Genomic DNA, 24,338 nt, shown 5'->3' with positions numbered 1-24,338 from the left:
AAATGTATGATCAAAAGAGGGAGCGGAGGTGTTCGGCTGCAAGAAGGTGTGAATGTACACCCATAATTACTGAAAAATGGGTAAGAAAAGGTGCGAATGCCCAACTATACATAATCAAAAGCAGGAGTGGATGTGTTCGGCTCCAAGAAGGGTTGAATGTCTGACAATAGTTTGTAAAAAGCAGGTAAGAAAAGGTTTGACTGCCCGAACATACTCCATCAAAAGAGGGAGCGGAGGTGTTCCGCTGTAAGACGGTGTGAATGTCCGACCATAGTTGGTAAAAAGCGGGTAAGAAAAGGTTAAAATACCTAACTGTACACAATCAATAGCGGGAGCGGAGTTGTTCGGCTACAAGAAGGTGTGAAAGTTCAACCATGGTTTGTAAAAAGCTGCTAAGAAAAGGTTCGAATGCCCAAATATATACCATCAAAAGCGGAAGCGGAGGTGTTCGGCTGCAAGAAGGTGTGAACGTCCGACCAAAGTTTGCAAAAAGCAGTTAAGAAAAGGTTCGAATGCCCGAATATATACCATCAAAAGCGGGAGCAGAGCTGTTCGACTGCAAGTAGGTGTGAATGTCCAGCCATAATTACTCACAAACGGGTAAGGAAAGGTAGTATTGCCAGACCATACATGATCAAAACAGGGAGCTGAGGTGGTTCAGCTGCAAGGTGTGAATGTCTGACTATAATTTGTAAAAAGCGGGTAAGACAAGGTGCGAATGCCCGACAATGTATGATCAAAAGAGGGAGTGGAGGTCTTCGGCTGCAAGGTCTGAATGTACAACCATAATTTCTAAAAACCGGGAAGGAAAGGCTCGAAAGCCCGACTATACACCATCAAAAGCGGGAGCAGAGTGGTTCAGCTGCAAGAAGGTCTGAGTGTCCATCAATAATTGCTTTAAAACATGAAAGAAAATTTTCGAATATCATCCGCACATGATCATAAGAAGGAGAGGAGGTGTTCAGCTGCAAGAAGGTGTGAATGTCCACCCATAATTACTGAAAAATGGGTAAAAAAGGTGCGAATGACCAACCATACATTATCAAAAGCAGGAGTGAATGTCAGATCATAATTTGCAAAAAGCTGATGCGAAAGGGTGAGAATGCCCGACTATACACCATCAAATGCGGGAGCGGAGGTGTTCGGCTCTGAGTAGGTGTGAATGTCCGACCATAATTGCTGAAAAATGTGTTAGAAAAGGAAAGAATGCCGGACCATACATCATCAAAAGCGAGAGAGGTGGTGTTCGGCTGCAAAAAGGTGTAAATGTTCGACTAAAGTTTGTAAAAAGCGGGTAAGACATGGTGCGAATGCCTGACAAGGTATGATCAAAAGCAAGAGCGGAGGTGTTCAGCTGCAAGAAGGTCTAAATGTCCATCAATAATTGCTAGAAAACATGAAAGAAAATTTTCTAAAATCAAACCGCACATGATCATAAGTGGGAGAGGAGGTGTTCAGCTGCAAGAAGGTGTGAATGTCCACCCATTATTCCTGACAAATGGGTAAAAAAAAGGTGCGAATGCCCAACCATACATCATCAAAAGCAGGAGTGGATGTGTTCGGCTACAAGAAGGTGTGAAGGTCCAACCAAAGTTTGTAAAAAGCAGTTAAGAAAAGGTTTGAATATCCAACCAAACATAATCAAAAGCGGGAGCATAGCTTTTCGACTGCAAGTAGGTGTGAATGTCAGATCATAATTTGCAAAAAGCTGATGAGAAAGGGTGAGAATGTCCGACTGCACACCATCAAATGCGGGAGCGGAGTTGTTCGGCTGTGAGTAGGTGTGAATCTCCGACCGTAATTTCTGAAAAATGTGTTAGAAAAGGTAGGAATGCCGGTCCATACATAATCAAAAGCGAGAGAGGTGGTGTTCGGCTGCAAGTAGGTGTGAATGTCCAGCCATAATTACTATCAAACGGGTAAGAAAAGGTAGTATTGCCATACCATACATGATCAAAACAGGGAGCGGAGGTGGTTCAGCTGCAAGAAGGTGTGAATGTCCGACTATATTTGGTGAAAAGCAGGTGAAGCAAGGTCTGAATGCCCAACCTTACATTATCAAAAGCGAGATCAGAGGTGTTTGGCTGCAAGAAGGCCATAGTTTGCCAAAAGCGGGTAAGCTGCGAATGACCGACTAAATATCAACAAAAGTGGGGGCGGAGGTCTTCGGATGCAACTGGGTGTGAACATCCCACCATACAAGTATGGTGGAGAGGAAGCTGTGAACAGCCGACCATAGTTTGCAAAAAGCGGGTGAGAAAAGGTGCGAATGTCCAACCATACATGATCAAAACAGGGAGCGGAGGTGTTTGGCTGTGACAAGGTGTGAATATCCACACAAAATTAATGAAAAGCGGGTAAAAAGTAGGTTTGAATGCCCAAGCATACATCATCAAAAGAAGGAGTGGATGTGTTCGGCTACAAGAAGGTTTGAATGTCCGAGCATAGTTTGTAAAAAGCGGGTAAGAAAAGGTTCGAATGCCCAAACATACACCATCAAAAGAGGGAGCGGAGGTGTTCCGCTGTAAGAAGGTGTGAATGTCCGACCATAGTTGGTAAAAAGTGGGTAAGAAAAGGTTAAAATACCAGACTGTACACAATCAATAGCGGGAGCGGATGTGTTTGGCTACAAGAATGTGTGAAAGTCCAACCATGGTTTGTAAAAAACGGGTAAGAAAAGGTGCGAATGCCCGACAATGTATGATCAAAAGAGGGAGCGGAGGTTTTTGGCTACAAGAAGGTTTGAATGTCCAACCATAGTTTGTAAAAAGCGGGTAAGAAAAGGTTAAAATGCCTGACTATACACCATCAAAAGCGGGAGCGGAGATGTTCCGCTGTAAGACGGTGTGAATGTCCGACCATAGTTGGTAAAAAGTGGGTAAGAAAAGGTTAAAATACCCGACTGTACACAATCAATAGCGGGAGCGGAGTTGTTCGGCTACAAGAAGGTGTGAAAGTCCAACCATCGTTTGTAAAAAGCTGGTAAGAAAAGGTTCGAATGCCCGAATATATACCATCAAAAGCGGAAGCGGAGGTGTTCGGTTGCAAGAAGGTGTGAACGTCACACCAAAGTTCCTAAAAAGCAGTAAAGAAAAGGTTCGAATATCCAAACATAATTAAAAGCGAGAGAGATTGTGTTCAGCTGCAAGTAGGTGTGAATATCCAGCCATAATTACTCACAAACGGATAAGAAAATGTAGTATTGCCAGACCATACATGATCAAAACAGGGAGCGTAGGTGGTTTAGCTGCAAAAAGGTGTGAATGTCCAACTAAAGTTCAAATATATTAACAAAAGCGGGAGGAGAGGTCTTCGGATTAGAGTGGTTGAGAATTTCCAACCATAATCTATAAAATGCGGTGAAAAAAAAAGGTGTGAAGGAATGAATTTTATAGCAAAATCCGAAATCATGCATAACTCCGCAAAAGGAACGTATTGTTCAACCAAAGGGATGCTTCTTTCTCATTCAGGGTAATATGAGGAACTTTATGCTTGATACATTTTAGACATGGATAACTATGAAGGACAAAGCAATTTTAACTTGGTTAGAGCAAAGCAATTAATTTTATAGGAAAATCCGAAATCGAGCAGGACTCATGAAAGTAAGCTTATTCTCGGATTCCTGATCCTCCAGTGTTGCTCTTTCCTATACTGCAAAATACAGCCTTGTTCTTTGTTGAAATCGATATAGACATTGATAAATATGAAGGACAAAGCAGTTTCCACTTTGTTTGAGTAAAGGAATTCATTTTATAGCAAAATCCCAAATCAAGCAGAACGTATGAAAATAAGCTTGTTTTCGGATTCCTGATCCTTCAGTGTTGCTATTTCTTCTACTGCAAAATACAATGTTGTTCTTTGTTTAAGTAAATCTAGACATTGATAAATATGAAGGACAAAGCAGTTTTGACTTGGTTTGAGTGAAGGAATTCATTTTATACATAAAATCCCAAATCATGCAGAACGTATGAAAATAAGCTTATTCTCTGATTCCTGATCCTTCAGTGTTGCTTTTTCTTCTACTGCAAAATACAATGTTGTTCTTTGTTGAAGTCGATCTAGACATTGATAAATATGAAGGACAAAGCAGTTTTAACTTGGTTTGAGTGAAGGAATTCATTTTATACATAAAATCCCAAATCATGCAGAACGTGTGAAAATAAGCTTATTCTCGGATTACTGATCCTTCAGTGTTGCTCTTTCTTCTACTGCAAAATCCAGTGTTGTTCTTTGTTGAAGTCAATCTAGACATTGATAAATATGAAGGACAAAGCAGTTTTAACATAGTTTGAGTGAAGGCATTCATTTATAGTAAAATCAATAATCGTGCAGAACTCATGAAAATAAGCTTATTCTCGGATTCCTAAAACTTTTGATTTGCTCTTTCTTTACTGCAAAGTACAATGTTGTTCTTTGTTGAAGTCGATCTACACATTGATAAATATGAAGGACAAAGCAGTTTTCACTTGGTTTGAGTGAAGGATTTGCAGCTGAAAACCTCCCGCTCCCGCTTTTGATTGTGTATAGTCGGGCTTTCGAGCCTTTTCTTACCCGGTTTTTAGAAATTATGGTTGGACATTCAGACCGTGCAGCCGAAGACCTCCACTCCCTCTTTTGATCATACATTGTCGGGCATTCGCACCTTGTCTTACCCGCTTTTTACAAACTATAGTCAGACATTCACACCTTGCAGCTGAACCACCTCAGCTCCCTGTTTTGATCATGTATGGTCTGGCAATACTACCTTTCCTTACCCGTTTGTGAGTAATTATGGCTGGACATTCACACCTACTTGCAGTCGAACAGCTCTGCTCCCGCTTTTGATGGTATATATTCGGGCATTCGAACCTTTTCTTACCCGCTTTTTACAAACCGTGGTCGGACTTTCACACCTTCTTGTAGCCAAACAACTCCGCTCCCGCTATTGATTGTGTACAGTTGGGTATTTTAACCTTTTCTTACCCGCTTTTTACCAACTATGGTCGGACATTCAAACCTTCTTGTAGCCGAAAACCTCCGCTCCCTCTTTTGATCATACATTGTCGGGCATTCGCACCTTTTCTTACCCGTTTTTTACAAACCATGGTCGGACTGTCACACATTCTTGTAGCCAAACACATCCGCTCCCGCTATTGATTGTGTACAGTCGGGTATTTTAACCTTTTCTTACCCGTTTTTTACCAACTATGGTCGGACATTCACACCTTCTTACAGCGGAACACCTCCGCTCCCTCTTTTGATGGTGTATGTTTGGGCATTCGAACCTTTTCTTACCCGCTTTTTACAAACTATGCTCGGACATTCAAACCTTCTTGTAGCCGAACACATCTACTCCTGCTTTTGATGATGTATGGTTGGGCATTCAAACCTACTTGTTGCCCGCTTTTCATTAATTTTGGGTGGACATTCACACCTTGTCACAGCCAAACACCTCCGCTCCCTGTTTTGATCATGTATGGTTGGACATTCGCACCTTTTCTCACCCGCTTTTTGCCAACTATGGTCGGCTGTTCACAGCTTCCTCTCCACCATACTTGTATGGTGGGATATTCACACCCACTTGCATCCGAAGACCTTTTGTTGATATTTAGTCGGTCATTCGCAGCTTACCCGCTTTTGGCAAACTATGGCCTTCATGCAGCCAAACACCTCTGATCTCGCTTTTGATGATGTAAGGTTGGGCATTCAGACCTTGCTTCATCTGCTTTTCACCAAATATAGTAGGACATTCACACCTTCTTGCAGCCGAACACTTCCGCTCCACCTTTTAGTGTTCTATCACACCTTTTTTTTCACCGCATTTTATAGATTATGGTTGGAAATTCTCAACCACTCTCATCCGAAGACCTCTCCTCCCGCTTTTGTTAATATATTTGAACTTTAGTTGGACATTTACACCTTCTTGCAGCTGAACCACCTCCGCTCCCTGTTTTGATCATGTATGGTATGGCAACACTACCTTTTCTTACCCGTTTGTTAGTAATTATGGCTGGACATTCACACCTACTTGCAGCCGAACACCACCTCTCCCGCTTTTGATGATGTATGGACCGGCATTCTTACCTTTTCTAACACATTTTTCAGCAATTATGGTCGGAGATTCACACTTACTCACAGCCGAACAACTCTGCTCCCGCATTTGATGGTGTATAGTCGGGCATTCTCACCCTTTCTCATCAGCTTTTTGCAAATTATGATCTGACATTCACACCTGCTTTTGATAATGTATGGTTGGGCATTCGCACCTTTTCTTACCCATTTTTCAGTAATTATGGGTGGACATTCACACCTTCTTGCAGCTGAACACCTCCTCTCCCGCTATTGATTGTGTACAGTCGGGTATTTTAACCTTTTCTTACCCGCTTTTTACCAAATATGGTCGGACATTCACACCGTCTTACAGCGGAACACCTCTGCTCCCGCTTTTGATGGTGTATAGTCAGGCGCTTGAACCTTTTCTTACCCGCTTTTTACAAACTATGGTCGGACATTCAAACCTTCTTGTAGCCGAAAACCTCCGCTCCCTCTTTTGATTATACATTGTTGGGCATTCGCACCTTATTTACAAACTATAGTCAGACATTCACACCTTGCAGCTGAGCCACCTCAGCTCCCTGTTTTGATAGTGTATGTTCGGGCATTCGAACCTATTCTTACCCCCTTTTTACAAACTATGCTCGGAGATTCACACCTACTCACAGCCGAACAACTCCGCTCCCGCATTTGATGATGTCTTGTCCGGCATTCTAGTCTCTTCTAACACATTTTTCAGCAATTATGGTCGGACATTCACACCTACTCACAGCCGAACACTTCCGCTCCCGCATTTGATGGTGTATAGCCGGGAATTCTCACCCTTTCTCATCAGCTTTTTGCAAATTATGATCTGACATTCACACCTACTTGCAGTCGAACAGCTCTGCTCCCGCTTTTGATTATGTTTGGTTGGATATTCTAACCTTTTCTTAACTGCTTTTTACAAACTTTGGTCGGACGTTCACACCTTCTTGCAGCCGAACACATCCACTTCCACTTTTGATGGTATATATTCGGGCATTCGAACCTTTTCTTACCCGCTTTTTACAAGCCGTGGTCGGACTTTCACACCTTCTTGTAGCCAAACAACTCCGCTCCCGCTATTGATTGTGTAGAGTCGGGTATTTTAACCTTTTCTTACCCGCTTTTTACCAACTATGGTCGGACATTCAAACCTTCTTGTAGCCGAAAACTTCCGCTCCCTCTTTTGATCATACATTGTCGGGCATTCGCACCTTTTCTTACCCGTTTTTTACAAACCATGGTCGGACTGTCACACATTCTTGTAGCCAAACACATCCGCTCCCGCTATTGATTGTGTACAGTCGGGTATTTTAACCTTTTCTTACCCGTTTTTTACCAACTATGGTCGGACATTCACACCTTCTTACAGCGGAACACCTCCGCTCCCTCTTTTGATGGTGTATGTTTGGGCATTCGAACCTTTTCTTACCCGCTTTTTACAAACTATGCTCGGACATTCAAACCTTCTTGTAGCCGAACACATCCACTCCTGCTTTTGATGATGTATGGTTGGGCATTCAAACCTACTTGTTGCCCGCTTTTCATTAATTTTGGGTGGATATTCACACCTTGTCACAGCCAAACACCTCCGCTCCCTGTTTTGATCATGTATGGTTGGACATTCGCACCTTTTCTCACCCGCTTTTTGCCAACTATGGTCGGCTGTTCACAGCTTCCTCTCCACCATACTTGTATGGTGGGATATTCACACCCACTTGCATCCGAAGACCTTTTGTTGATATTTAGTCGGTCATTCGCAGCTTACCCGCTTTTGGCAAACTATGGCCTTCATGCAGCCAAACACCTCTGATCTCGCTTTTGATGATGTAAGGTTGGGCATTCAGACCTTGCTTCATCTGCTTTTCACCAAATATAGTAGGACATTCACACCTTCTTGCAGCCGAACACTTCCGCTCCACCTTTTAGTGTTCTATCACACCTTTATTTTCACCGCATTTTATAGATTATGGTTGGAAATTCTCAACCACTCTCATCCGAAGACCTCTCCTCCCGCTTTTGTTAATATATTTGAACTTTAGTCGGACATTCACACCTTCTTGCAGCTGAACCACCTCCGCTCCCTGTTTTGATCATGTATGGTATGGCAATACTACATTTTCTTACCCGTTTGTTAGTAATTATGGCTGGACATTCACACCTACTTGCAGCCGAACACCACCTCTCCCGCTTTTGATGATGTATGGACCGGCATTCTTACCTTTTCTAACACATTTTTCAGCAATTATGGTCGGAGATTCACACTTACTCACAGCCGAACAACTCCGCTCCCGCATTTGATGGTGTATAGTCGGGCATTCTCACCCTTTCTCATCAGCTTTTTGCAAATTATGATCTGACATTCACACCTGCTTTTGATAATGTATGGTTGGGCATTCGCACCTTTTCTTACCCATTTTTCAGTAATTATGGGTGGACATTCACACCTTCTTGCAGCTGAACACCTCCTCTCCCGCTATTGATTGTGTACAGTCGGGTATTTTAACCTTTTCTTACCCGCTTTTTACCAAATATGGTCGGACATTCACACCGTCTTACAGCGGAAAACCTCTGCTCCCGCTTTTGATGGTGTATAGTCAGGCGCTTGAACCTTTTCTTACCCGCTTTTTACAAACTATGGTCGGACATTCAAACCTTCTTATAGCCGAAAACCTCCGCTCCCTCTTTTGATTATACATTGTTGGGCATTCGCACCTTATTTACAAACTATAGTCAGACATTCACACCTTGCAGCTGAGCCACCTCAGCTCCCTGTTTTGATAGTGTATGTTCGGAGATTCGAACCTATTCTTACCCCCTTTTTACAAACTATGCTCGGAGATTCACACCTACTCACAGCCGAACAACTCCGCTCCCGCATTTGATGATGTCTTGTCCGGCATTCTAGTCTCTTCTAACACATTTTTCAGCAATTATGGTCGGACATTCACACCTACTCACAGCCGAACACTTCCGCTCCCGCAATTGATGGTGTATAGCCGGGCATTCTCACCCTTTCTCATCAGCTTTTTGCAAATTATGATCTGACATTCACACCTACTTGCAGTCGAACAGCTCTGCTCCCGCTTTTGATTATGTTTGGTTGGATATTCGAACCTTTTCTTAACTGCTTTTTACAAACTTTGGTCGGACGTTCACACCTTCTTGCAGCCGAACACATCCACTTCCACTTTTGATGGTATATATTCGGGCATTCGAACCTTTTCTTACCCGCTTTTTACAAACCGTGGTCGGACTTTCACACCTTCTTGTAGCCAAACAACTCCGCTCCCGCTATTGATTGTGTACAGTCGGGTATTTTAACCTTTTCTTACCCGCTTTTTACCAACTATGGTCGGACATTTACACCTTCTTACAGCGGAACACCTCCGCTCCCTGTTTTGATTGTCTATGTTCGGGCATTCGAACCTTTTCTTACCCGCTTTTTGCAAACTATGGTCGGACATTCAAACCTTCTTGTAGCCGAACACATCCACTCCTGCTTTTGATGATGTATGGTTGGGCATTTTCACCTTTTCTTACCCATTTTTCAGTAATTATGGTTGGACATTCACACCTTCTTGCAGCCGAAAACCTCTGCTCCCTCTTTTGATCATACATTGTCGGGCATTCGCACCTTATCTTACCCGCTTTTTACAAACTATAGTCAGACATTCACACCTTGCAGCTGAACCACCTCCGCTCCCTGTTTTGATCATGTATGGTCTGGCAATACTACCTTTTCTTACCCGTTTGTGAGTAATTATGGCTGGACATTCACACCTACTTGCAGTCGAACAGCTCTGCTCCCGCTTTTGATTATGTTTGGTTGGATATTCGAACCTTTTCTTAACTGCTTTTTACAAACTTTGGTCGGACGTTCACACCTTCTTGCAGCCGAACACCTCCGCTTCCGCTTTTGATGGTATATATTCGGGCATTCGAACCTTTTCTTACCAGCTTTTTACAAACCATGGTTGGACTTTTACACCTTCTTGTAGCCGAACAACTCCGCTCCCCCTATTGATTGTGAACAGTCGGGTATTTTAACCTTTTCTTACCCGCTTTTTACCAACTATGGTCGGACATTCACACCGTCTTACAGCGGAACACCTCCGCTCCCGCTTTTGATGGTGTATTGTCAGGCATTTGAACCTTTTCTTACCCGCTTTTTACAAACTATGGTTGGACATTCAAACCTTCTTGTAGCCAAAAACCTCCGCTCCCTCTTTTGATCATACATTGTCGGGCATTCGCACCTTTTCTTACCCGTTTTTTACAAACCATGGTCGGACTTTCAAACCTTCTTGTAGCCCAACACATCCACTCCTGCTTTTGATGATGTATGTTTGGGCATTCGCACCTTTTCTTACCCATTTTTCAGTAATTATGGGTGGACATTCACACCTTCTTGCAGCTGAACAACTCCTCTCCCGCTTATGATGGTGTATAGTTGGGCTTTCAAGCCTTTTCTTACCCGGTTTTTACAAATTATAGTTGGACATTCAGACCTTCTTACAGCCGAAAACCTCCACTCCCTCTTTTGATCATACATTGTCGGGCATTAGCACCTTTTCTTACCCGCTTTTTACAAACCATAGTCGGACTTTCACATCTTTTAGTAGCCGAACAACTCCGCTCCCGCTATTGATTGTTTACAGTCGGGTATTTTAACCTTTTCTTACCCGCTTTTTACCAACTATGGTCGGACATTCACACCTTCTTACAGCGGAACACCTCCGCTCCCTCTTTTGATGGTGTATGTTCGGGCAGTCAAACTTTTTCTTACCCGCTTTTTACAAACTATGGTCAGACGTTCAACCCTTCTTGGAGCCGAACACATCCACTCCTGCTTTTGATTATGTATAGTTGGGCATTCGCACCTTTTCTTACCCATTTTTCAGTAATTATGGGTGTACATTCACACCTTCTTGCAGCCGAACACCTCCGCTCCCTCTTTTGATCATACATTTTCGGGCATTCGCACCTTTTCTTACCCGCTTTTTACAAACCATGGTTGGACTTTCACACCTTTTAGTAGCCGAACAACTCCGCACCCGCTACTGATTGTTTACAGTCGGGTATTTTAACCTTTTCTTACCCGTTTTTTACCAACTATGGTCGGACATTCACACCTTCTTACAGCGGAACACCTCCGCTCCCTCCTTTGATGGTGTATGTTCGGGCATTCGAACCTTTTCTTACCCGCTTTTTACAAACTATGGTCATACGTTCAAACCTTCTTGTAGCCGAACATATCCACTCCTGCTTTTGATGATGTATGGTTGGGCATTCGAACCTACTTGTTGCCCGCTTTTCATTAATTATGGGTGCACATTCACACCTTGTCTCAGCCAAACACCTCCGCTCCCTGTTTTGATCATGTATGGTTTGACATTCGCACCTTTGCTTACCCTCTTTTTATACTGATTGCTCAAGATTAAGTTGTTCTTTCTCAAACTACAAATTTTTTTTAATTGTTGAAACTTGATTTGAAGTGGATAAATAAGGAAGACAAACAGTTTTAAGTCAGGCTGATAGCAATTAATTTTATAGCAAAATCTGTATTTCGTCATTTGTCGAGAGATGCTTATTGCTGAAGAAGTTCTTTTTCATTCTACAAAGTACAACGTTGTTTATCATTGAAACTTGATTAGACATGAATAAATATGAAGGACAAAGCAGTCTTAACTTGGTTTGAGTTAAGGAATTCGTTTTATAGGAGAATCCGAATTCGTGCATAACTCGTAAAATAGAGCTTATTTTCGGATTCCTGAAGAATGAGTCTGGTTCTTTCTCATGATACAAAGTTTGTTGTTTATTGTTGAAACTTCATCAGACCGTTAGATATAGTCGGACTCACCTCGACGCACGGCTTGGGATCTGGAACCAGTACTCTTGAGAGGGGTTGGACTCTCTTCCACTCTGGAGTTGCCCGTGGTGAGAGGCGCAGAGCAGGTGTGGGCATACTTATTGCCCCCCGGCTGTGTGCCAGTACATTGGGGTTTACCCCAGTGAACGAGAGGGTAGCCTCCCTCCGCCTTGGGTGGGGGGACGAGTCCTGACTGTTGTTTGTGCCTATGCGCCAAACAGCAGTTCAGAGTACCTACCCTTTTTGGAGTCTCTGGGGGAGGCACTGGAGAATGCTCCTACCGGAGACTCCCTCATTCTGCTGGGGGACTTCAATGCTCACGTGAGGAACGGCCCCCCCGATCTGAATCAGAGTGGTGTTATGTTGTTGGACTTCTGTGCCAGTCATAGACTGTCCATAACGAACACCATGTTCAGGCATAAGGGTGTCCATATGTGCACTTGGCACCAGGACACCCTTGGCCGCAGTTCGATGATCGACTTTGTGGTTGTATCATCGGACTTGCGGCCGTATGTCCTGGACACTCGGGTGAAGAGAGGGGCGGAGCTATCAACTGATCACCACCTGGTGGTGAGTTGGCTCCGCTGGTGGGGGAGGATGCCGATCAGACCTGGCAGGCCCAAACGTATTGTGAGGGTCTGCTGGGAGCGTTTGTCAGAATCCCCCGTCAGAAGGAGCTTTAACTCCCACCTCCGGCAGAGCTTCAACCATATTTGAGGTGGGGGACATTGAATGGGCCATGTTCCGTGACTCCATTGCCGAGGCAGCTGGTCGGAGTTGTGGCCGTAAGGTGGTCGGTGCCTGTCGTGGCGGCAACCCTCCAACCTGCTGGTGGACACCAGTGGTGAGGGAAGCCGTCAAGCTGAAGAAGGAGTCCTATCGGGCCTTTTTGGCCAGTGGGACCCTGGAAGAAGCTGATAGGTACCGACGGGCCAGACGGGCCGCGGCTCAGGGGGGGGAAGCGGCTCACAGTCAACACTGTTTACAGTGGGGATGGGGCTTTGCTGACCTCAACTAGGGATGTTGTGAGTCGGTGGGGGGAGTACTTCGAGGAACTCCTCAATCCTACCAACACGTGCTCGGAAGAGGCAGAGTCGGAGAGCTCGGAGACGGGGCCTCCCATTTCTGGGGCTGAGGTTGCCGAGGTGGTTAAAAAGCTCCTCGGTGGCAAGGCCCCGGGGGTGGATGAGGTCCGTCCTGAGTTTCTCAAGGCTCTGGATGTTGTAGGGCTGTCTTGGCTGACACGCCTCTGCAGCATCGCGTGGACATCGGGGACAGTGCCTCTGGACTGGCAGATTGGGGTGGTGGTCCCCCTCTTTAAAAAGAGGGACCGGAGGGTGTGTTCCAACTATAGGGGTATCACACTCCTCAGCCTCCCTGGTAAGGTCTATTCGGGGGTATTGGAGAGGAGGATCCGTCGGATAATCGAGCCTCGGATTCAGGAGATGCAGTGTGGCTTTCGTCCTGGCCGTGGAACAGTGGACCAGCTCTATACCCTCGGCAGGATCCTGGAGGGTGCATGGGAGTTCGCCCAACCAGTCTACATGTGTTTTGTGGACTTGGAGAAAGCGTTCGACCGTGTCCCTCGTGGAGTCCTGTGGGGGGTGCTCCGGGAATATGGAGTGCCGGACCCCTTGATAGGGGCCGTTCGGTCTCTGTATGACCGGTGCCAGAGTTTGGTCCGCATTGCCGGCAGTAAGTCGGATACGTTTCCGGTGAGAGTTGGACTCCGTCAGGGCTGCCCTTTGTCACCGATTCTGTTCCTAACTTTTATGGACAGAATTTCTAGGCGGAGCCAGGGCGTTGAGGGTGTCCCATTTGGCGACCTCAGAATCGGGTCTCTGCTTTTTGCAGATGATGTGGTTCTGTTAGCGTCGTCAGGCCGTGACCTTCAGCTCTCACTGGAGTGATTCGCAGCCGAGTGTGAAGCGGCTGGGATGAGAATCAGCACCTCCAAATCCGAGACTATGGTTCTCAGCCGGAAAAGGGTGGAATGCTCTCTCCGGGTCGGGAATGAGATCCTTCCCCAAGAGGAGGAGTTCAAGTATCTCGGGGTCTTGTTCACGAGTGACGGACGAATGGAGCGGGAGATTGACGGGCGGATCGGTGCGGCGCCTGCAGTGTTGCAGGCTCTGCACCGACCCGTCGTTGTGAAGAGGGAGCTGAGCCAGAAGGCGAAGCTCTCTACTTACTGGTCAATCTACGTTGGCCGGGGACAGAGACGTCTGGGTTTCTCTGCTCAAGCTGCTGCCCCCGCGACTCGACCCCCGGATAAGCGGCAGATGAAGGATGGATGGATGTATATATCCTCCACCAACCAGACTTACAACCCCCGACTAGGGTAGCAGAATTTCTAAGCATCTGTACCCCAAAACTACTATCAAAAATATATAAATTATTGTCTAAGATAGATGACACAATGTCTCTTCCATCCTCAAAATGGGAGGCAGATTTATCCATCAGTTCTGGTCATAGCTTCTAACCACAAATATGTTTGAACACCTTCATAAAGACTCGAAATCCTAATTTACAGCTCATACAATACAAAATCCTTCATAGAACACACTATACAGGACAAAGGATGTTCAGGATGGGTCTAACACACTCAAACATCTGCTCACATTGCACAGATAACACACCTGATGATTATGCACACGCTTTGTGGTTTTCTGCGCCTGTCCAGAAGTTCTGGCTTGAAGTCTGTGAGGACCTATCAACATGGCTAAAGTGTAGCATCCCTGCATGCCCCACACTGTGCATACTGGGTGACTTAGACAACATCAACATGGAAATTAACTCAGCACACATGGTTGTCACAGTGTTATGTATCGCAAAGAAAACTATTCTCATGAACTGGAAAGCGAAGAACAATCTGTGTATTAACCAGTTTAGAAATTTTCTTTTAGATTATATGAGCATGGAAACAATGTCTGCCTCCTCAAAACATCAATTGGCTGAATTTCATTCTCTCTGGTCCCCTCTGATTAGTTTTATCACATAGTGGTGGTGGTGGGTTGCTGGGTGATGGTGGGTCTCAGGCCCGGGCTGCTGCGACTGGTGTGACCGGGTGGTTTGTTTGTTTGTTTTTTGTAGAGGTCCTCCTGGGTGGGGTTGGGTTGAGTGGGGTGGGGCGGGATGGGTACCTTCTGGGGTTACAGTAACTCCCGGAATATGGTCGCTGCAGGCCCCGAGCCTGGTGGACATCAGGCCCTCCTGCCCATTGTTGGCTCCCAGGTAGCGGGGATGCCTATTGCAGCCAGTCCCTGGCTGCCCTCTCTGGGGGACAGTAGCTCCCCCGGTATATATCCCCATACCCCTCTCCCTTCTGGCTCCTGTACACAGCACACACTCACACATGAAGGGTTTTGGGGGCGTGTGTGTTCGGTGGGGTGCAGTGGATGGGGCCACGTAGGTGGTCCCCTTTGGTTGCACTCTGCAGTTCCCTGCCCCTGTTTTAATTACACCTTAGACATTAGTACTTATCAAACACACTCACACACACACATTAGGTCTTTGGGGGTGGTTACACTGAGTGGCATCTGGTGGGCGGGGCTCTTTGGGTATGTAGGCTGCCCAGAGTGCCGCGCTCCCAGTTCTACAAGTTTGGCTGCCCCTCAATTTTAATTGCTCACTATTAGAAAATATTGAAGAGCCAGAAGGGTGAGGGGAGGGGTCTTCTTCGCACACCCCTGCTTCCTGGTGTCTGCTCGGGGCAGGAGGGGCCAGGAGGATTAATTAATTGTTCTGCTGGTTCGGGGTCTGTGGTGGCTGGGGGGTTGCTGGCCTCCTGGTGTGCCCGCTGCACTACACCCCAGCAGAGTCGAGGGAGGTAGGATGTGTGGATGTGTGGATGTATGGGACGTGAAAGTGTGTGTGGTAATGATTGGGCCTGGATCTGGGACTTGCTGTCGCCTGGCCTGCCTGTGTTTCTCCCGATGGGGCATCAGCGTTGCCTCTCCCCACTGCTCGCGACTTCACCCACCTGTGGGCACGTCTTGACTCCCAGGGCACTTGGCCAGGGGCGCTGGGGCAGGCGCTGACCCACTTTGTGGCTGTCTGGGGCGCTTGGCCCTCCTGGGTATTGGGTGGGGCCTCTGCCGGGGGGTTTGGGGGCGCTCGGGCTCCTGGGGCCCAGGTCCAGTGCACGGCCCATGTCTGGGCGGCTGGGGCCTGGCGGGGTAGGTGGGCTGTTGCCCCTGGTTCCCGGAGTGCCTCTGCCCTATGCTTATGGGAGCTCTTTCCGGGGGCTTCCTCTGCAGTCTTCTGGGTGGATGCGTGGTTGCCCCTGCGGTGGGCTGCCTGGGTTCTGTGCTCTGTGGGGGCTGCTGGTGGCCTGGGTCTTGTGGCCCTCTCTGCCTGCTTCTGATTGCTTGGGGGGGGCTGTGGATTGTGGCCCTGTACGCTTATACACTCATAACTAAGCACGGTTATCATGTAGGTCCTGTGCCATGGGTGTTGCATGTTCTCACACACACACACACACATTCATTAGTCCAGTAGCATGGTCACTAAGCAGTTGATGTATTATCATGTCGTCTCAGGTCATCTATATCCACAGCTGTGTTGTATGCGATTGCCGCTTCTTGTGCTTGTTTTTGTTTGTTTGTGTGTTTGTTTTTTCTCTGCTTGTCTGCTTTCAGGTGCTCCTGGTGGCGCTAAGGCTGGATTCCCCTCATAGGCCATGGATTGTTGTCTGTTTTGTTTTTTACAGGTGTAGCAGCTGGTTGTCTGGTTTTTGTTTCTATTATTGTTCTGTTTCCTCTTCTTTCCTCTTCTTCTTTCCTTGTCCCCCGGTCCGGTTCAGTTCAGTTCATGTCATATATTGTAAACAGAAATAAATAAACGGGCATCAAGGGGAGCTTTACATTTATAAAACTTCCCTTGGCAAAACAAATCTGTTTGGCATCAAAGGTATTCAGACTACAATTCTTCTGACATAATGCTGAACAGGACAAGGGGAAAAAAAAGTAAAGAAGACAGTTCTGCCGAAAGCCAGGGATAGACCTGTTCTAAGTTCTATACTTTTTAAAAGGGGCGTGTTTATCAACTATGGAATTAGAAGATTTACAAAAATGGTCAAGTGCTAGATCTTCATCTGGGATTTTAACAGTGTCATATAACTATTCAACAGATCAGTTAAAAAAAAGCCTGCTCATGGAGATGTTTCAGGATCTGGATACCAAGCGTGGACCTAATGTTTTCATTTTTGCAATTCTGATACAGGCTATTGAGCAGTGATAACTAACACCAAGTTCAGATACTGCGGATTTTCTACCTTTGATTTGTTAAGATTGAGCCAATCAGGGACAACCTTGAAGGATCTCTTTGGTTTTGTAGGATCAGTAATTACCTGAGAAAGGTTGATATTGGTACACACCTTTTTTAAATGATCAGAGGCAGAGTTCAACTTGTTTAAATTAAAATTGCCACACAGAGATTGGGTTTAGGCCACATGCACACAGAATGACATCAACAAATATAAGAAATATTAAACATTTACACATAGATTTTTAAATACATGTAGAGGGATGATACTTTGAAATGTGCTCATTGCGGAGTTATGATCAGTTGAGTAATGAAGGTTGAACTATTCTAGGAAAGAGGTTCTATTCCCAGCATCATGATGGACACTCCTGATATAGAAGGTTTCGCTAACGCATTGGAATTGTTTTACTATTTTCATATGCATGTGCAATGAAGAATTGCTTGCTGCTGATAAATGCAAAGAAGAACAGCTTACACATAGATGCTCACATATAGGCTGCTGAATGCAATGAAGACCTGCTTATCAAGTAAAGTTCAATGTCAATGTGTAATATTCAATTAGGATTTGCAAAACAGTGAAGTTAAACAATGAATGGGTCCATAGTCGGTATGAGAAGACTACAGGAATATTTACCTGGGTGTACGTTCAAACAGAGATGAGAAAATTGCGATAAATAACTATTTGTTTGTTTGTTAGTATGTATAGGAATGTTATGTGTATAAACTGTGTTGAGTTATAGTTACTCAGTAGTGTCTCAGTGAAACAACCGACGGGGGAAGCCTTGCGGTGACAACAAAAGCAGTGTTTTACTGATCAGTCAAGTTGCTCCAGTGTACTCCATACAAACTGGTTGGCTACTGAAGGGATAGAAAATGGGGAATACTTGTTTTAAAGCAAACAAGGAATTAGATGGGAAAAATACATGTTTTAACGGGACCCAGACAATATTAAATACTCAGACAGATGGGAGAAGAAGTGTAGTTTTGTAGGAAATCACAAGATTATTACATAGAATTAGTGAAATCAATTGAAGAATGCCTTTCTGAAGAGCTGTTTACCACAGATGAGCAGCTTTGCGACCAAGCACATTGTAGATCGCTTTACTGCCAAAATGATCTAATTTAATGGATTGGTTTAGACATGCATAACAGCATTTTAAGAACAAAGAGAGAAACAAAAAGGGACAACGCTTCATGGTGGAAGGGGATGTATAAATAACTGTGTATATGATGAAGGGGGTGGCAACACCCATTCCGAAATCCCGCCATTCCGACATCCCGCTATTCCGACATCCCACCATTCCGACATACCACCATTCCGACATACCACCATTCCGACATGCAAACGTCCCACCATTCCGACATCCCACCATTGCGACATCCCGCTATTCTGACGTTCAAATGTCCCACCATTCCGACAAGGCTTTCCGTATAAGGAAATGTGTGTTACTCAACAGGTGAGTCCCTTCTTTCTGTTCATGCAATTTATATGTTTAACACATGTTTATAGACAAGCGTTATTAAAAACACAAAGTCTCGGCAACTGGAGGAGGAGAAGCAGTCCGCGGTGGTTTTCAATCACACACTCCAATGCCACTTGTTTCAACTTCCGAAAATTTAATCCAGGAAAAAAAGGCTTACAGACATGGACCAAAACGGCTCCATAACACGCACAAGAATCCAAAAGAAACGAAAGTTAACTAAAAGAAAGCAAATAAACAGTATGAAGTGGTCAAAATTGGTTTTACGCATGCCTATGTGCGTCTGGCACATGCGTCTTCGGGCTCTCCCACGTTGGTTTGTGGATGAAAGCTATATGTTCAGCTGTAATGTCATGTAAAAACAATCTCTACATGACATTTACTCCCAGGTGTGACCAGTTAGGTCCTTAAGATATCAACAGGCTGTATAAAGCTACAACCGTTGCGGCTGTGTGTTTGTGCCAAATGCGCAAAACCCATCCGCGCTTCCCAAAATTGGAGTGAGTACTCATAAATCACGTGAATAACATGAATAAACGTTTTTACTGCATTTTGTTGTGTTTTATACGTTCTATGCTGTCATTTCTCTCTTCTCCTATTGGCAAGGCAAGGCAGAGTGCTCGCAACTGTGTCCTGTGCAGTAGCCGTGATATCTGTAATTGCAATTATTACTTTTGCATATGATGACAGCGTGCAAAAGACGCATGGGCTCTGTGGAGAGCTCCGCTCCAGCTGGCTGCTGTGACACCTCACTGACACTGTATTTCTGCTTAATCAGTTTCAGTCTCGCCAGAGTTACATTAATATCTGTATTTTTATATTTGAATTTCAGGGGATTTTGATAATAGATTATTAAAGTTTGTTTGCGAGGCTGTGGCCTCTGCATGTGCAAAGCTTGTGCGCCAAACTTTAGGGCGTATTTGCGCCGGCATATCATTAGTGCAAAATGTTTTGGATAAAAAATAGGCTATTAAAAGGAACTGTCGGAATGGCGGTATGTTAAAAAAAACAAAAAACATACCGCCATTCCGACCATAGGAGGGAAAAAGTGTCGGAATGGTGGGACGTTTGATAAAAAATTAAGTGTCGCCATTCCGACAATTGGAGACCCATGTCGGAATGGCGAGATGTCGGAATGGCAGCATGTAACCATGATGAAGGAGAGACCATTTGAGCAGCACAGCCATTTCGCAGCACAGGGACAGCAATCCAAGTTACAGGATCTCCCACGTGGTATCACCTGTCACATTGTGTCAAGGCATCAAAAGAAGAAAAAATCACCAAACTCAAGGACAAAAAGACAAAGACTCCGGTGAACGAAGACAGAGGACTGACAAACCAGAAATACAAAAGGATTCTCGATATCAAGATCCAGAAGAAGAGGCTAACAATGCCACGAACACTTACGATGCTGGGAATGATGCCAGCAATGAACAGAGAAGAAGATTCAGTGTCATCAATCTGCATTACGTGCCTCTAATGAGGGGGTGAATATAGAATCCTCAACGATTACAACGTCTCTGGGAACTGTGACAACAACAAGGTTTAAACCATTTTGATATATATTGTAACCTATTGTCTAAGGAATAGTGCTGAAAATGAGGTAAATCTAATCCACCACTGTCCTTGGTCTTCTGTAGGGTTTTTAAACTAATACGTGGTGGTTTGTTTTTCCACAGAAATTTGGAGATGCATGAATCTAGTGACTTAAACCAAGTAGCAGATGGTTTTATGGGGATCATTGAGAACAAATAGTTAACTTTTGGTAGTATCATCATTTTAATGGATGTAACTCTCCCCATAAGTGATATAGGTAAGGACTTCCAACGAGAGATCGTCCTCTACTGTCTTTAATAATTGCACATAATTTAGCTTTGTTAGCTCTGAGAGCCTGGAGGAAATGTTTATGCCTAAATATCTAATATTTCCTGACTGTAAAGTGATCGCAGGTATATTATGGACCCTACAGTTAATGGGCAGAACTGTGGTCTTAGACCAGTTGATAGAGTAGTCAGAAAGTGCTGAGAATTTATTTATGAGTGTGATCGTGTGACTGAGAGACGTCTGTGAGTTCTGAAGGAAAAGTAATACATCATCAGCATAAAGACTTATTTTATGCTCAATATTTTGGGATTAATTACTCACAAACGGGTAAGAAAAGGTAGTATTGCCAGACCATACATGATCAAAACAGGGAGCGGAGGTGGTTCAGCTGCAAGGTGTGAATGTCTGACTATAGTTTGTAAAAAGTGGGTAAGATAAGGTGCGAATGCCCGACAATGTAAGATCAAAAGAGGGAGCGGAGGTTTTCGGCTGCAAGAAGGTCTGAATGTCCACCCAAAATTCCTGAAAAATGGGTAAAAAAAGGGTGCGAATGCCAAACCATACATCATCAAAAGCAGGAGTGGATGTGTTCGGCTACAAGAAGATTTGAATGTCCATCAATAATTGCTTTAAAACATGAAAGAAAATTTTCGAATATCAAACCGCACATGATCATAAGCGGGAGAGGAGTTGTTCAGCTGCAAGAAGGTGTGAATGTCCACCCATAATTACTGAAAAATGGGTAAGAAAAGGTGAAAATGCCCAACCATACATCATCAAAAGCAGGAGTGGATGTGTTCGGCTACAAGAAGGTTTGAATGTCCGACCATAGTTTGTAAAAAGCGGGTAAGAAAAGGTTCGAATGCCCGAACATAGACCATCAAAAGAGGGAGCGGAGGTGTTCCGCTGTAAGAAGGTGTAAATGTCCGACCATAGTTGGTAAAAAGCCGGTAAGAAAAGGTTAAAATACCCGACTGTACACAATCAATAGCGGGAGCGGAGTTGTTTGGCTACAAGAAGGTGTGAAAGTCCGACCACGGTTTGTAAAAAGCGGGTAAGAAAAGGTTCGAATGCCCGAATATATACCATCAAAAGTGGAAGTGGATGTGTTCGGCTGCAAGAAGGTGTGAACGTCCGACCAAAGTTTGTAAAAAGCAGTTAAGAAAAGGTTCGAATATCCAACCAAACATAATCAAAAGCGGGAGCAGAGCTGTTCGACTGCAAGTAGGTGTGAATGTCAGATCATAATTTGCAAAAAGCTTATGAGAAAGGGTGAGAATGCCCGGCTATACACCATCAAATGCGGGAGCGGAAGTGTTCGGCTGTGAGTAGGTGTGAATGTCCGACCATAATTGCTGAAAAATGTGTTAGAAGAGACTAGAATGCCGGACAAGACATCATCAAATGCGGGAGCGGAGTTGTTCAGCTGTGAGTAGGTGTGAATCTCCGAGCATAGTTTGTAAAAAGGGGGTAAGAATAGGTTCGAATGCCCGAACATACACTATCAAAACAGGGAGCTGAGGTGGCTCAGCTGCAAGGTGTGAATGTCTGACTATAGTTTGTAAATAAGGTGCGAATGCCCAACAATGTATAATCAAAAGAGGGAGCGGAGGTTTTCGGCTACAAGGTTTGAATGTCCGACCATAGTTTGTAAAAAGCGGGTAAGAAAAGGTTCAAATGCCTGACTATACACCATCAAAAGCGGGAGCAGAGGTGTTCCGCTGTAAGACGGTGTGAATGTCCGACCATATTTGGTAAAAAGCGGGTAAGAAAAGGTTAAAATACCCGACTGTACACAATCAATAGCGGGAGAGGAGGTGTTCAGCTGCAAGAAGGTGTGAATGTCCACCCATAATTACTGAAAAATGGGTAAGAAAAGGTGCGAATGCCAAACCATACATTATCAAAAGCAGGTGTGAATGTCAGATCATAATTTGCAAAAAGCTGATGAGAAAGGGTGAGAATGCCCGACTATACACCATCAAATGCGGGAGCGGAGTTGTTCGGCTGTGAGTAAGTGTGAATCTCCGACCATAATTGCTGAAAAATGTGTTAGAAAAGGTAAGAATGCCGGTCCATACATCATCAAAAGCGGGAGAGGTGGTGTTCGGCTGCAAGTAGGTGTGAATGTCCAGCCATAATTACTAACAAACGGGTAAGAAAAGGTAGTATTGCCAGACCATACATGATCAAAACAGGGAGCGGAGGTGGTTCAGCTGCAAGAAGGTGTGAATGTCCGACTAAAGTTCAAATATATTAACAAAAGCGGGAGGAGAGGTCTTCGGATGAGAGTGGTTGAGAATTTCCAACCATAATCTATAAAATGCGGTGAAAAAAAAGGTGTGATAGAACACTAAAAGGTGGAGCGGAAGTGTTCGGCTGCAAGAAGGTGTGAATGTCCGACTATATTTGGTGAAAAGCAGGTGAAGCAAGGTCTGAATGCCCAACCTTACATCATCAAAAGCGAGATCAGAGGTTTTTGGCTGCATGAAGGCCATAGTTTGCCAAAAGCGGGTAAGCTGCGAATGACCGACTAAATATCAACAAAAGGTCTTCGGATGCAAGTGGGTGTGAATATCCCACCACACAAGTATGGTGGAGAGGAAGCTGTGAACAGCCGACCATAGTTGGCAAAAAGAGGGTGAGAAAAGGTGCGAATGTCCAACCATACATGATCAAAACAGGGAGCGGAGGTGTTTGGCTGTGACAAGGTGTGAATGTCCACCCAAAATTAATGAAAAGCGGGCAACAAGTAGGTTTGAATGCCAAACCATACATCAACAAAAGCAGGAGTGGATGTGTTCGGCTACAAGAAGGTTTGAATGTCCGAGCATAGTTTGTAAAAAGCGGGTAAGAAAAGGTTCGAATGCCCAAACATACACCATCAAAAGAGGGAGCGGAGGTGTTCCGCTGTAAGAAGGTGTGAATGTCCGACCATAGTTGGTAAAAAACGGGTAAGAAAAGGTTAAAATACCCGACTGTACACAATCAATAGCGGGAGCGGATGTGTTTGGCTACAAGAATGTGTGACAGTCCGACCATGGTTTGTAAAAAACGGGTAAGAAAAGGTGCGAATGCCCGACAATGTATGATCAAAAGAGGGAGCGGAGGTTTCGGCTACAAGAAGGTTTGAATGTCCGACCATAGTTTGTAAAAAGCGGGTAAGAAAAGGTTCAAATGCCTGACTATACACCATCAAATACACATAATTACTACAAAAGTATTGCCAGACCATACATGATCAAAACAGGGAGCTGAGGTGGTTCAGCTGCAAGGTGTGAATGTCTGACTATAGTTTGTAAAAAGCGGGTAAGACAAGGTGCGAATGCCCGACTATACACAATCAAATGCGGGAGCGGGAGGTTTTCAGCTGCAAATCCTTCACTCAAACCAAGTGAAAACTGCTTTGTCCTTCATATTTATCAATGTCTAGATCGACTTCAACAAAGAACAACATTGTACTTTGCAGTAAAGAAAGAGCAAATCAAAAGTTTTAGGAATCCGAGAATAAGCTTATTTTCATGAGTTCTGCACGATTATTGATTTTACTATAAATGAATGCTTTCACTCAAACCAAGTTAAAACTGCTTTGTCCTTCATATTTATCAATGTCTAGATCGACTTCAACAAAGAACAACATTGTATTTTGCAGTAGAAGAAAAAGCAACACTGAAGGATCAGGAATCCGAGAATAAGCTTCTTTTCATACGTTCTGCATGATTTGGGATTTTATGTATAAAATGAATTCCTTCACTCAAACCAAGTGAAAACTGCTTTGTCCTTCATATTTATCAATGTCTAGATTTACTTCAACAAAGAACAACGTATTTTGCAGTAGT

The sequence above is a fragment of the Leuresthes tenuis genome, unplaced genomic scaffold, assembly GCF_036924035.1.
Source record: "Leuresthes tenuis unplaced genomic scaffold, fLeuTen1.0.hap1 SCAF_22, whole genome shotgun sequence".
Taxonomy (NCBI): domain Eukaryota; kingdom Metazoa; phylum Chordata; class Actinopteri; order Atheriniformes; family Atherinopsidae; genus Leuresthes; species Leuresthes tenuis.
Note: the sequence above shows the minus strand (reverse complement) of the source record.